We start from the raw sequence: 16,360 nt of genomic DNA on the forward strand, positions 1-16,360 counted from the left end.
GAATATCTGCCCTCACCAATGTAGATTGGATGGTACCCAATCCATTGAGTCCCTGAGGTGGGGCATCCATCCTTTCCTGATCTTGGGCCCTGGAGCTTCTGGTTCTTAGGTTTTTGGACTTGGACTGAATTATACCACTAGATTTTCTGGTTCTCCACATTACAGAAGGCATATTGTGCCTGTTTTCAGGGTCCTTAATTGTATGAGCAGATTTTCATAAGAAATCTCTTTTTTTTATCTATCTATCTATCTATCTATCTATCTATCTATCTATCTATCATCTATCTCTAATCTAATCTATCATCTATCATCTCCTTTTGGTTCTGTGTCTCGGGAGAACACCGACTAACACACCTACAAAGCAATTGGACTCCTGGCCATGTTACTTTCAATGTAGATCCTACACACTAATATTCCCAGAAATTCTCATTTAATTTTTTTAATCATCAGTAAGAATAAAGGGGAAGAGATGATTTCTTCAATTTATATAGTCCAGTTTCTTTGTGAGCTTGGACTGAGGGTTTCAAGTAAAATAACACTGCTCCCTATCCCATTCTAAAAGTTTTATAAAATTTTAGACATTCAATGTTTTGCATAATAGAGTTAAAATTTATAATCAAGTGTTTTCTACTTTATGTTATGCTTTTTTTTTTTAGATTTAAGTGATAAAGAAATCTTACATTTGAGGAAGCAAATACCCTTGAACTAGCACTCTGTGTGACTATATTCAAAGATTTTTCCCTCTGAGTCATAATGTTATTGCTCCAAAAGAAGGAAGTAAACAATTTTATTAGACAATTTCTGGGATCTCTTCTAGCTCAATTATTTCTGCTATTTTTGTTTCCTTCTGTGAAGTGTAAAAGGGCCACGCAGGTATACCTTCATGAAGATCAAAAAAGCAGAGCCAAGACACAAGTTTCTTAGGCAAAGGGATTGGTCTAAAGATGAGAGTGGGAGCAAGTATATTATTACATATATTCACACACACACATATTTGTTCATTTATTTTTAAATCTGCCCTTCTTTCAGGAACATAAATGTCCTGAGCAGTTGTATGGAATTTGATAACTAATCACTGCATTTCTTTGTGATAAACAGATTCTTTGAACCTTGGTTTCACTAAATTCTAAACATTATAAAGGGACAAACTTTTCTGAACTCTCATTTCTCTTTATCTGTAGAAAAATTATAGACTTAGTGTCTGTTCAATTTTACATGAATTGTTTAAGGCCAAAGTAACACTATATGTTATGTAATAGTTATTCAAAAAATATTTATGGATGGTAATTGAATTGAGATTCTTCACCATGCAGAGTTCACAAGTTGTAAAACCAGAGTTGGCATGTTTTCCTGCCTTCGCAGTACAACTCTGGGTGAATCTCTTCAGTTCTGATTCTCATTTTTCTCCTCTGTAAAATGGATACAAATTACCTGCCTTTATCATAGGTTGGTTATGAGATTCAAATAATAACACATTCACAAAGGTATATCATAAACTTCACAGAACTCTACCAATAAAAGTATTATTTTTGACCTAAGGACAACAAACAAACGTTTTCTTTTTCAAAAGAACTTTAAAATTCTAGGCACTTATTTACAAACCTAATGTTACTTTTACAGAAGATGATGGTAAAGTTAAGTTCCCTTATAGAAGTGATGTAGAGTGGCATTGTGATTTTATTCATATCATGTGCCTACTTTTTGATAGGGTTGTTTGATTTTTTCTTGTAAATATGTTTAAATTCCTTGTAAGTTCTTTGTCAGATCAGTAGATTGCAAAAATTTTCTCCCATTCTGTAGGTTGCCTGTTCACTCTGATGATAGTTTCTTTTGCTGTGCAGAAGCTCTTTAATTTAACTAGATCCCATTTGTCATTTTTGTCTTTTGTTGCAATTGCTTTTGGCATTTTTGTCATGAAGTCTTTGCCTATGCCTGTGTCCTGAATGGTACTGGCTAGGTTTTCTTCTAGGGTTTTTATGGTTTTGCGTTTTACCTTTAAGTCTTTAATCAATCTTGAGTTAATTTTTGTATAAGGTGTAAGGAAGGGGTCCTGTTTCAGTTTTCTTCATATGGCTAGCCAGTTTTTTCAGCACCAGTTACTCAATAGGAGGTCCTTTCCCCATTGCTTATTATTATTATTATTATTATTATTATTATTATTATACATTAAGTTTTAGGGTACATGTGCACAACATGCAGGTTTGTTACATATGTATCCATGTGCCATGTTGATTTCCTGCACCCATTAACTCGTCATTTAGCATTAGGTATATCTCCTAATGCTGTCCCTCCCCCCTTCCCCAACCCCACAACAGTCCCCGGAGTGTGATGTTCCCCTTCCTGTGTCCATGAGTTCTCATTGTTCAATTCCCACCTATGAGTGAGAACATGCGGTGTTTGGTTTTTTGTCCTTGCGATAGTTTACTGAGAATGATGTTTTCTAGTTTCATCCATGTCCCTACAAAGGACATGAACTCATCATTTTTTATGGCTGCATAGTATTCCATGGTGTATATGTGCCACATTTTCTTAATCCAGTCTATCATTGTTGGACATTTGGGTTGGTTCCAACTCTTTGCTGTTGTGAATAGTGCCACAATAAATGTACGTGTGCATGTGTCTTTATAGCAGCATGATTTATAGTCCTTTGGGTATATACCCAGTAATGGGATGGCTGGGTCAAATGATATTTCTAGTTCTAGATCCCTGAGGAATTGCCACACTGACTTCCACAATGGTTGAACTAGTTTACAGTCCCACCAACAGTGTAAAAGTGTTCCTATTTCTCCACATCCTCTCCAGCACCTGTTGTTTCTTGAGTTTTTAATGATGGCCATTCTAACTGGTGTGAGATGATATCCCATTGTGGTTTTGATTTGCTTTTCTCTGATGGCCAGTGATGATGAGCATTTTTTCATGTGTTTTTTGGCTGCATACATGTCTTCTTTTGAGAAATGTCTGTTCATGTCCTTTCCCCACTTTTTGATGGGGTTGTTTGTTTTTTTCTTGTAAATTTGTTTGAGTTCATTGTAGATTCCGGATATTAGCCCTTTGTCAGGTGAGTAGCTTGCGAAAATTTTCTCCCATTCTGTAGGTTGCCTGTTCACTCTGATGGTGGTTTCTTTTGCTGTGCAGAAACTCTTTAGTTTAATTAGATCCCATTTGTCAATTTTGGCTTTTGTTGCCATTGCTTTTGGTGTTTCAGACATGAAGTCCTTGTCCATGCCTATGTCCTGAATGGTATTGCCTAAGTTTTCTTCTAGGGTTTTTATGGTTTTAGGTCTAACCTGTAAATCTTTCTTTAATCCATCTTGAATTAATTTTTGTATAAGGTGTAAGGAACGGATCCAGTTTCAGCTTTCTACATATGGCTAGCCAGTTTTCACGGGACCATTTATTAAATAGGGAATCCTTTCCCCATTGCTTGTTTTTGTCAGGTTTGTCAAAGATGAGATAGTTGTAGATATGTGGCATTATTTCTGAGGGCTCTGTTCTGTTCCATTGATCTATGTCTCTGTTTTGGTACAAGTACCATGCTGTTTTGGTTACTGTAGCCTTGTAGTATAGTTTGAAGTCAGGTAGCGTGATGCCTCCAGCTTTGTTCTTTTGGCTTAGGATTGACTTGGCGATGCGGGCTCTTTTTTGGTTCCATATGAACTTTAAAGTAGTTTTTTCCAATTCTGTGAAGAAAGTCATTGGTAGCTTGATGGGGATGGCATTGAATCTATAAATTACCTTGGGCAGTATGGCCATTTTCACGATATTGATTCTTCCTATCCATGAGCATGGAATGTTCTTCCATTTGTTTGTATCCTCTTTTATTTCATTGAGCAGTGGTTTGTAGTTCTCCTTGAAGAGGTCCTTCACATCCCTTGTAAGTTGGATTCCTAGGTATTTTATTCTCTTTGAAGCAATTGTGAATGGGAGTTCACTCATGATTTGGCTCTCTGTTTGTCTGTTATTGATGTACAAGAATGCTTGTGATTTTTGTACATTGATTTTGTATCCTGAGACTTTGCTGAAGTTGCTTATCTGCTTAAGGAGGTTTTGGGCTGAGACAATGGGGTTTTCTAGATATACAATCATGTCATCTGCAAACAGGGACAATTTGACTTCCTCTTTTCCTAATTGAATACCCTTTATTTCCTTCTCCTGCCTGATTGCCCTGGCCAGAACTTCCAACACTATGTTGAATAGGAGTGGTGAGAGAGGGCATCCCTATCTTGTGCCAGTTTTCAAAGGGGATGCTTCCAGTTTTTGCCCATTCAGTATGATATTGGCTGTGGGTTTGTCATAGATAGTTCTTATTATTTTGAGATACGTCCCATCAATACCTAATTTATTGAGAGTTTTTAGCACGAAGGGCTGTTGAATTTTGTCAAAGGCCTTTTCTGCATCTATTGAGATAATCATGTGGTTTTTGTCTTTGGTTCTGTTTATATGCTGGATTATGTTTATTGATTTGCATATGTTGAACCAGCCTTGCATCCTAGGGATGAAGCCCACTTGATCATGGTGTATAAGCTTTTTGATGTGCTGCTGGATTCGGTTTGCCAGTATTTTATTGAGGATGTTTGCATCGATGTTCATCAAGGATATTGGTCTGAAATTCTCTTTTTTGGTTATGTCTCTGCCCGGCTTTGGTATCTGGATGATGCTGGCCTCATCAAATGTGTTAGGGAGGATTCCCTCTTTTTCTGTTGATTGGAATAGTTTCAGAAGGAATGGTACCAGTTCCTTCTTGTACCTCTGGTGGAATTCGGCAGTGAATCCATCATGTCCTGGACTCTTTTTGGTTGGTAAGCTAGTGATTATTGCCACAATTTCAGAGCCTGTTATTGGTCTATTCAGAGATCCAACTTCTTTCTGGTTTAGTCTTGGGAGGGTGTATTTGTCAAGAAATTTATCCATTTCTTCTAGATTTTCTAGTTTATTTGCATAGAGGTGTTTGTAGTATTCTCTGATGGTAGATTATATTTCTGTGGGATTGGTGGTGATATCCCCTTTATCATTTTTTATTGCTTCTATTTGATTCTTCTCTCTTTTCTTCTTTATTAGTCTTGCTAGCGGTCTATCAATCAATTTTGTTGATCTTTTCAAAAAACCAGCTCCTGGATTCATTAATTTTTTGAAGGGTTTTTTGTGTGTCTATTTCCTTCAGTTCTGCTCTGATTTTAGTTATTTCTTGCCTTCTGCTAGCTTTTGAATGTGTTTGCTCTTGCTTTTCTAATTCTTTTAATTGTGATGTTAGGGTGTGAATTTTGGATCTTTCCTGCTTTCTCTTGTGGGCATTTAGTGCTATAAATTTCCCTCTACACACTGCTTTGAATGTGTCCCAGAGATTCTGGTATGTTGTGTCTTTGTTCTCGTTGGTTTCAAAGAACATCTTTATGTCTGCCTTAATTTCATTATGTACCCAGTAGTCATTCAGGAGCAGGTTGTTCAGTTTCCATGTAGTTGAGTGGTTTTGAGTGAGTTTCTTAATCCTGAGTTCTAGTTTGATTGCACTGTGCTCTGAGAGACAGTTTGTTATAATTTCTGTTCTTTTACATTTGCTGAGGAGAGCTTTACTTCCAACTATGTGGTCAATTTTGGAATAGGTGTGGTGTGGTGCTGAAAAAAATGTATATTCTGTTGATTTGGGGTAGAGAGTTCTGTAGATGTCTATTAGGTCCACTTGGTGCAGAGCTGAGTTCAATTCCTGGGTATCCTTGTTAACTTTCTGTCTCATTGATCTGTCTAATGTTGACAGTGGGGTGTTAAAATCTCCCATTATTATTGTGTGGGAGTCTAAGTCTCTTTGTAGATCAATCAGGACTTGCTTTATGAATCTGGGTGCTCCTGTATTGGGTGCATATATATTTAGGATAGTTAGTTCTTCTTGTTGAATTATTCCCTTTACCATTATGTAATGGCCTTGTCTCTTTTGATCTTTGTTGGTTTAAAGTCTATTTTATCAGAGACTAGGATTGCAACCCCTGCCTTTTTTTGTTTTCCATTTGCTTGGTAGATCTTCCTCCATTCCTTTATTGTGAGTCTATATGTGTCTCTGCACATGAGATGGGTTTCCTGAATACAGCACACTGATGGGTCTTGACTCCTTATCCAATTTGCCAGTCTGTGTCTTTTAATTGGAGCATTTAGCCCGTTTACACTTAAAGTTAACATTGTTATGTGTGAATTTGTTCCTGTCATTATGATGTTAGCTGGTTATTTTGCTCATTAGTTGATGCAGTTTCTTCCTAGCCTCGATGGTCTTTACAATTTGGCATGTTTTTGCAGTGGCTGGTGCCGGTTGTTCCTTTCCATGTTTAGTGCTTCCTTCAGGAGCTCTTTTAGGGCAGGCCTGGTGGTGACAAAATGTCTCAGCATTTGCTTGTCTGTAAAGTATTTTATTTCTCCTTCATTTATGAAGCTTAGTATGGCTGGATATGAAATTCTGGGTTGAAAATTCTTTTCTTTAAGAATGTTGAATGTTGGCCCCCACTCTCTTCTGGCTTGTAGAGTTTCTGCTGAGAGATCAGCTGTTAGTCTGATGGGCTTCCCTTTGTGGGTAACCCGAGCTTTCTCTCTGGCCGCCCTTAACATTTTTTCCTTCATTTCAACTTTGGTGAATCTGACAATTATGAGTCTTGGAGTTGCTCTTCTCAAGGAGTATCTTTGTGGCGTTCTCTGTATTTCCTGAATCTGAATGTTGGCCTGCCTTGCTAGATTGGGGAAGTTCTCCTGGATAATATCTTGCAGAGTGTTTTCCAACTTGGTTCCATTCTCCTCGTCACTTTCAGGTACACCAGTCAGATGTAGGTTTGGTCTTTTCACATAGTCCCATATTTCTTGGAGGCTTTGTTCATTTCTTTTTATTCTTTTTTCTCTAAGTTTTGCTTCTCACTTCATTTGATTCATTTCATCTTCCATCACTGATACCCTTTCTTCCAGTTGATCCCATCGGCTACTGAGGCTTCTGTATTCTTCACATAGTTCTCGAAACTTGCCTTTCAGCTCCATCAGCTCCTTTAAGCACTTCTCTGCATTGGTCATTTTAGTTATACATTCATCTAATTTTTTTCAAAGTTTTTAACTTCTTTGCCATTGGTTTGAATTTCCTCTTGTAGCTCAGAGTAGTTTGATCATCTGAAGCCTTCTTCTCTCAACTCGTCAAAGTCATTCTCTGTCCAGCTTTGTTCCGTTACTGGTGAGGAACTGCATTCCTTTGGAGGAGGAGAGGTGCTCTGCTTTTTAGAGTTTCCAGTTTTTCTGCTCTGTTTTCTCCCCATCTTTGTAGTTTTTTCTACTTTTGGTCTTTGATGATGGTGATGTACAGATGGGTGTTTGGTGTGGGTGTCCTTTCTGCTTGTTAGTTTTCCTTCTAACAGACAGGACCCTCAGCTGCAGGTCTGTTGGAGTTTGCTAGAGGTCCATTCCAGACCCTGTTTGCCTGGGTGTCAGCAGCAGTGGCTGCAGAACAGTGGATTTTCATGAACCGCAAATTCAGCTGTCTGATCGTTCCTCTGGAAGTTTTGTCTCAGAGGAGTACCCAGCTGAGTGAGGTGTCAGTCTGTCCCTACGGGGGGGTGCCTCCCAGTTAGGCTGCTCGGGGGTCAGAGACCTGCTTTAGGAGGCAGTCTGCCCATTCTCAGATCTCCATCTGCATGCTGGGAGAACCACTACTCTCTTCAAAGCTGTCAGACAGGGACATTTAAGTCTGCAGAGGTTACTGCTGACTTTTTGTTTATCTGTGGCCTGCCCCCAGAGGTGGAGCCTACAGAGGCAGGCAGGCCTCCTAGAGCTGTGGTGGGCTCCATCCAGTTCAAGCTTCCTGGCTTCTTTGTTTACCTAAGCAAGCCTGGGCAATGTTGGGCGCCCCTCCCCCAGCCTCGCTGCCACCTTGCAGTTTGATCTCTGACTGCCATGCTAGCAATCAGTGAGACTCCGTGGGCATAGGACCCTCAGAGCCAGGTGTGGGACACAATCTCCTGGTGTGCTGTTTTCCAAGCCCGCTGGAAAAGCCCAGTATTAGGGTGGGAGTGACCCAATTTTCCAGGTGCTGTCTGTCACCCCTTTCTTTGACTAGGAAAGGGAACTCCCTGACCCCTGTACTTCCCGAGTGAGAAAATGCCTTGCCCTGCTTCGGCTCCGCTCACACATGGTGCACTAAACCGACTGTCCTGCACCCACTGTTTGGCACTCCCTAGTGAGATGAACCCGGTACCTCAGATGGAAATGCAGAAATCACCCGTCTTCTGCGTCGCTCACGCTGGAGCTGTAGACCGGAGCTCTGTGCCACATTTTCTTGATCCAGTCTATCAATGATGGACATTTGGCTTGGTTCCAAGTCTTTGCTATTGTGAATAGTGCCACAATAAACATACGTGTGCATGTGCCTTTTTAGCAGCATGATTTAGAATCCTTTGGGTACATACCCAGTAATGGGATGGCAGGGTCAAATGATATTTCTAGTTCTAGATCCTTTTTGCACAGCAAAAGAAACTACCATCAGAGTGAACAGGCAACCTACAGAATGGGAGAAAATTATTGCAATCTACTCCTCTGATAAAGGGCTAATGTCCAGAATCTCCAAAGAACTCAAACAAATTTACAAGAAAAAAAACAAACCCATCAAAAAGTGGGCAAAGGATATGAACAGACACTTCTCAAAAGAAGACATTTATGCAGCCAACAGACACATGAAAAAATGCTCATCATCGCTGGCCATCAGAGAAATGCAAACCAAAGCCACAATGAGATACCATCTCACACCAGTTAGAATGGCGATCAGTAAGGGGATTTTAAGTTTGGAAGTTAATTGGAACCATTCTTTAATGGTAAACGCTTTAACATGGGCCATAATAGCAGGACATAGAGTTCAATCTAGCATGCACTATCCATTAAAGGGGCCTTGCTCAAATGCAAATATTATAGTTTTTCCCAAGATCCATCTTTCTGGGAGACACACAGGCCACATAAGTCTAGGAAGTCAAAGGGAAATCACAAGCGGAGGACTAGAGTCACATGGGTAAGCATGACTAATCTCAATTGCTTAGTTCCTCTGGTCTTGTATTTTTAAATGGCTGCAGGGTTGCAAGCATGCAGCCATGGGCAGCACATTAAATAAGGTTCTGGTACTCAGGAGCCAAGGAGGGAAAACTGTAGGTGGGGCATGCCACCACTGTCTTCCCCTCCACCCTAGGTCACACCAATAGGAAGGAGACTAAAGGGACATCTTTTTCATGCTTCCATTTCTAGATAAGTAACAGATCATCTTTGGCCTGTACTCCTCTGGAGTGCATTCCAAAACACTGGGACTCCTTTTACCCTGAGATATGAAGAAAAGTGGCTTTTTTTTTTCCACACAAAGGTGTGGCCTTCTTACCCACTTGAAACAGCCTGACCTGTGGAAGGGAGCTTTAATTTAAATTGTATCCAACAATTAGATCTTTTCTCCAGATGGGAGGGAAAATGGCCCAAGGTCCGTTATATACAAGATTTCTTTGCCCTGTGAGAAAACCCAGACCTTTGCAAGCATTGCACAATTCACTGAGCCCTTCTAGCAATCATATCAGGAAGGCCCAAAGGGAATGATTCCTCAAGACTAGAAAAGCAACTTTCAGGGTGTATTAGTCTGTTTTTCACACTGCTGATAAAGACATACCCAAGACTAGGCAATTTACAAAAGAAAGAGGTTTAATTGGACTCACAGTTTCACATGGCTTGGGAGACTCCACAATCATGGTGGAAGGCAAGGAGGAGCAAGTCACATCTTACATGGATGGTGTCAGGCAAAGAGAAGAACGTGTGCAGGGAAATTCCTCTTTTTAAAACTATCAGATCTCATAACACTTATTTACTATGACAAGAACAGCATGGGAAAGACCTGCCCCCATGATTCAATTACCTCCCAGCAGGTCCCTCCCACAATACATGGGAATTCAAGATGAGATTTGGGTGGGGACACAGCCAAACCATATAATTCCACCCCTGGTCCCTCCCAAATCTCCTGTCCTAACATTTCAAAACCAATGATGCCTTCCCAACAGTCCCCCAGAGTCTTAAGTCATTTTAACATTAACTTGAAAGTACATAGTCCAAAGTCTGAAGTCTCATCCAAAACAAGGCAAGTCCCTTCTGCCTATGAGCTTGTAAAATTGAAAGCAAGTTACTTACCTCCTAGATACAATGGGGGTACACACATTTCATAAATACAGCCATTCCAAATGGGAAACATTGGCCAAAACAAATGGGCTTCAGGCCCCAGGGAAGTCTGAAATCCAGTGGGGCAATAAAATCTTAAAGCTTCAAAATGATCTCCTATGACTCCATGTCTCACATCCAGGTCACACTGATGCAAAAAGTGGGTTCACAAGATCTTGGTCAGCTCCACCCATGTGTCTTTGAAGAGTAAAGCCTCCTTTCTGGCTGCTTTAATTGGCTGAAGTTGAGTGACCATGAATTTTCCAGGTGCATGGTGCAAGCTATTGGTGGATCTACCACTCTAGGGTCTGAAGGACAGTGGCCCTCTTCTCACAGCTCCACTAGGCAGTGCCCCAGTAGGGATTCTCTGTGGGGGCTCCAACCCTACGTTTTTCTTCTGCACTGCCCTAGCAGAGGTTCTCCATGGCAGCCCCATCTCTGCAGCAGACTTCTGCCTGGACGTCCAAGCATTTTCATACATCTTCTGAAATTTAGGTGGAGGTTCCCAAACTCCAGTTCTTGACTTCTGTGCACTGGTAGGCTCAACATAATGTGGACAAGGCTTGAGGCTTACACTCTCTGAAGCCACAGCTTGAGCTTTTTATTGGTCCCATTCAGCCATGGCTGTAGTGGCCAGGATGCAGGGCACCAGTCCCTAAGCTGCACACAGCATGGGAACCTCAAGCCCAGCCCACAAAACCACTTTTTCTTTCTAGGACTCTGGACTTGTGTTGAGAAGGGCTGCCGTGAAGGCCTCTGAAATGCTTTAGAGACATTTTCCCCATTGTTTTGGGGATTAACTTTTGGCTCCTCATTACTTATGCAGATTTATGCAGCTGGATTGGATTTCTCCTCAGAAAATGGGATTTTCTTTTCTATTGCATTGTCAGGCTACAAATTTTCTGAACTTTTATGCTCTATTTCCCTTTTAAAACTGAATGCCTTTAACAGCACCCAAGTCACCTCTTGAATGCTTTGCTGCTTAGAAATTTCTTTTGCCAGATAAATTATCTCTCTCAAGTTCAAAGTTTCATAAATATCTAGGGTAGGGTCAAAAAGCTGCCAGTCTCTTTGCTAAAACATAACAACAGTCACCTTTGTTCCAGTTCCCAAGAAGTTTATCTCCATCTGAGACTACCTCAGACTGGGCCTTATTGTTCATATCACTATCAGCATTTTTATTAAAGCCATTCAACAAGTCTCTGGAAGGTTTCAAACTTTCCCACATTTTCCCATCTTCTTCTGAGTCCTCCAAACTGTTCCAACCTCTGCCTGTTACCCAGTTTCAAAGTTGCTTTCACATTTTGGGGTATCTTTTCTGTAGTGCCCCGCTCTACTGGTACTAATTTACTGAATTAGTCCATTTTCACACTGTTGATAAAGACATACTTGAGACTGGGAAGAAAAAGAGATTTTAATGGAATTACGGTTCCACGTGGCTGGGGAGGCCTCACAATCATGGAAGAAGGCTAGGAGGAGCAACAGGCCAAAAAGGCTTGTGCAGAGAAACTCCCATTTTTAAAATCATCAGATCTTGTGAGACTTATTCACTATCACAAGAACAGCACAGGAAACACCTGACACTATGATTCGATTACCTTTCACCAGGTCCCTCTCAACACCTGGGAACTCAAGATGAGATTTGGGTGGGGACACAGCCAAAACATATCATGGAGAATCATCTATTGAGTGTTACAGCCCTTCCAATCCCCCTTACCTGGGGCAACTTCCCACTGCACCACCAGGTCCTCTACCCCCACTGCCTTAAAAACTCCCCATTTCTACACCTTCACACTTATGCCTACAGGTAATGCCCAGCAGAGGTGATGTCACAAGGGTTCAAGCTCCCTTCTTATTGCAGGACCTTACGCAAATAAAGGGAGACTTAGGCAGATTTTTTATGACACTGTTAGGTATATAGAAGCTTTCCAGAACTTAACTCAGGTGTTTAACCTCTTGTGGAGGGATGTTATGCTGCTCCTAAGCCAAACCATAACCACAGTGAAAAGCAGGAAGCTCTGCAGGCAGCAGAGAAATTAGGAGATGAGTAGGATGTCTTTTATAGTAGGCAAAAAGGAAAAGAGAAAATAGGGAAGGTGAAGAAATAGGGGGAAAACCATTCCCAATAAGAAGAGAGGCGATATCTCTTGACAACCCTAATTGGAGCTTCAATGACACCACAGATGAATAAAAAAGAAAACAGTTTCTAATGTGCATATTGGAGGGCCTAGAAAGAATTAGGGCCAAAGATCTTAATTGCTCCAAACTGTCCATGACAGACCAAAAGCCAGATGAGAATCCCACAGCCTTTATGGAAAGACAGAGAGGCACTAATAATACACATCTCCTTATTCCCCAATTCAGTTGAGGATACCTCATCCTAAAGGACAAGTTTATTACACAGGAAGCTCCTGATATTAGAAGGAAACTACAGAGGCAGGTTATAGGACCAGATAGCACCTTGAAGAACTTCCTGAGGGTGGCCACCATCGTCTTTTATTATAGGGACCAGGGGGAGGTCCAGGAGAAAGAGAGGAAGTAAAAGAGAAGAACAGAGGCTCTAGTAACTGCTTTGCAAACTTGCAAAGTCCAGGATCCCTGAGGTGCATCCATTAGTTGCTATCAGTGCAGCAAGTCAGGGCACTTTAAGGAGTGCCCAGGCAGCAAGAAGAAACCACCAGGGCCCTGTCCAGAATGTGATGGGGATCACTGGAAATTGGATTGTCCCTGGAGATAAAGGTCACTGGGTTCAGAACCAGTCTCACAGATGATCCAACTGGGCTGATGTGTCCTGGGGCTCAAACCTCTGGCTCCAGGAGCTCAAATGCCACTACAGCACGGGAGCCCCAGGTGATTCTGGAAATTGAAGGAAGAAAGGTCAGACCTCCTTCTGGACACTAGAGCAAGCCTCTCTCTTCTCCTTTCTAATCCAGGCCTCCCATCTTCCCATAATTATGAGGGGCATCTCAGAAAAAACTCTAATCTGATATTTTTCTTAACCTCTTAGTTGCAGTTGGGGGGAGCCTATTATTTACACATGGCTTTTCAATCACACCTGAAAGTCCCACTCCTTTATTAGGTAGAGACATTTTGGTTCACATGGGAGCCAGCATCCTTATAGCTCCAGGACAAACTCTTTGTCTCTCTCTGGTGGAAGCTAATATCAATCCAGAAGTGTGAGCAACAAGGAAGAGTAGGTTGAGCAGTAATCGCTATGCCAGTCCAGATCCATCTTAATGATCCCACTTATTTTCCCAACCAAAGACAATACCCCCTAAAGCCAGAAGCTAGGAAAGGGCTAGAAGCCATTATTAAAAACCTGAAGATGCAGGACCTTTCCAAACACTGTAACAGCCCCTGCAACCCCCCAATATTAGGAAGGCAAAATCCCAATGGGGAATGAAGACTACTTTAGGACCTCTACCTCATTAATGAGGCAGTAGCCCAAATTTATCCAGTAGTATCTATTCCTATACTGTGCTGACCCAAATACCTCAGGGAACTAAATGATTTGCAGTCCTAGGTTTAAAGGATGCCTTTTTCTGTATACCATCACATCCTGACTCTCGATACCTGCTTGTCTTTGAAGATCCCTCTGGCCAAATTGCCCAATTAACATGGATAGTGCTGCTTAGGGATTTTGAGATAATCCTCTTTTGTTTGGACAGGCTCTATCAAAAGACCTCTCTGAGATTTTCCATGCTCAGGTCAGGGTCTTGCAATATGTGGATGATATACCGCTCTGTGCCCCAACTGAGGAAGCTTCTCAGGAAAGCACTGAAGTTCTTTTTAATTTATTAGCTGACAGAAGATATAAGGTTTTAAAATATAAGGCCCTGCTCTGCAAAATCTCAGTGAAGTACTTGGATGTAGTTCTGTCTGAAGGGACCAGATCATTAGGGGAAGAAAGGATTAAGCCAATTTTTTCCTTTTCCCTCCTCAAAACCCTAAAGCAACTAAGAAGATTTTTGGGCATTACAGGATTTTGCAGGCTATGGATACCTGGGTATGGTGAGATAGCTTGTCCTCTATATCACCTCATAAAGAAACTCAAGTGGCTAAAACTCATCTCTTAATCTGGGAACCTGAGGCTCAAAAGGCCTTTAACCAGTTACAACAAGGCTTGCTTAAGGCACCAGCCCTGTCTTTTCATAGGGCCTTCAATTTGTATGTATCAGAAAGGAAGGGAATGCTCTGGGAGTTTTAATGCATGCCTGAGGACAGCTCAACAGCCAGAGATTTATCTGAGTGAGGAATTTAATTTGGTGGCTAAAGGATAGCCAGCATGCCTCTGGGATATTGCCATCGTGGCCCTACTGGTCCCAGAAGCCTCCAAATTAACCCTGGGAAAGGATTTAACTGTTTACACCCCACATAGTGTGGCAGGATTACTCTCCTCCAGGGGAACGTTCGGATAACAGATAGCCACCTCCTTAAATATCAAGTTGTCTTGTTAGAGGGTTCCACCATCCAGGTAAAAACTTGCTCTTGCCTAAACCCAGCCACTTTTCTCCCTGAGGAGACAGGGAAACCTGAGCATGACTTGAACAGGTTGTGGTACTGACCTGTGCAGCCAGGGAGGATCTCAGAGAAACTTTCCTAGAAAATACAGACCAGACCTTCTTTATGGATGGAAACTCCTTTGTGGAGCAAGGAGTCCACAAGGTGGGATATGCAATAATCACTCTGAATTATGTTATTGAAAGTGCATTTCTTGCTTCAGGCCTAAGCACTCAACTAGTTGAACTGAAAGCCCTTACAAGAGCGCTTGAATTAAGCAAGGGAAAGGTAGCTAACATTTACACTGACATCAAGTATGCTTTCTTAGTTATCCATGCTCATGCTGCCATTTGGAAGGAAGGACACTTTTGTACTCCCAATAGATCCCCTATAAAATACCAACAGGAAATTAACAGTTTTCCTTCCGCAAGAGGTTGCAGAGATGCATTGTAAGGGACATAAGAAAGGAGTAGATAAAATACCCAGTGGAAACATGTTAGCTGACCAGGCAGCCAAGTCAGCAGCAAGGAAGCCTCAGGACATCAGCACACTTCAAGACCCTTTAATCTGGGAAGGCTTCATAATAAATTAAATCTCAGTACTCCCCTGCAGAAATAGAATGGGGCACACTTCTTTAGGGTACACTCTCCAGTCCTCAGAATGGCTACAATCAGAGGATGGCAAGCTCTATTTGCCAGCCTCCAGCCAATGGAAAATCCTTAAACTCCTTCACCAAGCTTTTCACTTGGGAAAGGATAAAATTTATCACTGTGTCCAGAGATTGTTTTCAGGAAAGAGCTTATTAAGAATAGTCAAACCGGATGTTAATGGTTGTAAAGTCTGTCTTAAAAATAATTCCCTCAACAGATGGCTCCTTCCTTCTCAAACCCAAAGGATGGGAAACTACCCAGGGGAGGACTGGCAAATAGACTTCACCTACATGCCAAAGATGAAGGGCATCCAATACCTCCTGGTATTGGTAGATATTTCCACTAACTAGGTAGAAGCACTTCCATGCCATACAGAAAAATCCTCTGAGGTAATAAAAGTGTTAATTAATGACATTATTCCTTGTTTGTCTACCTAAGTACCTCTAAGTGACAACAGCCCCTCATTTAAGGCAGCAGTCACACAGGGCATCTCAAAGGCACTAGACATACAGTATAATCTCCATTGTGCTTGGAGACCTCAGTCCTCAGGAAAGGTAGAGAAAACAAATGGTATCATCAAAAGACACCTCAGGAAACTGTCCCATGAAACCCACCTTCCTTGGGTCACTATTCTTCCCATGGCCTTACTGTGAAAATTAACTCAATTAGCAGAAGCCCAACTGCAAGAAACAGGACCACCTTTATTTAACTCAGAAGATTTTGTATTGGTAAAAGCTCTTCCTTCCCTCTCTACTTCCCTATGCCTAATCTAGGAAGGGCCCTGAATTGCTCTTCTTTCAATCCCTTCAATAGTAAAAGTTACAGATATCAGCTCCTGGATACATCATACTAAAGTCAAAGCCTGGAAAGCCGAGAGAACAACCCCTGACAACCTAGAGGAATGTCCTGGAGATTAATGTGAAGAAATAGGAGATTTCAAGCTGAAAATCATAACAGATAAGTAAATGAGTAAGGGCTACTCATCCTACTTAGTCCCATGTTTACCTTACCAGATACATTTA

Source organism: Nomascus leucogenys, chromosome 3 (assembly GCF_006542625.1).
Source record: "Nomascus leucogenys isolate Asia chromosome 3, Asia_NLE_v1, whole genome shotgun sequence".
Taxonomy (NCBI): Eukaryota; Metazoa; Chordata; class Mammalia; order Primates; family Hylobatidae; genus Nomascus; species Nomascus leucogenys.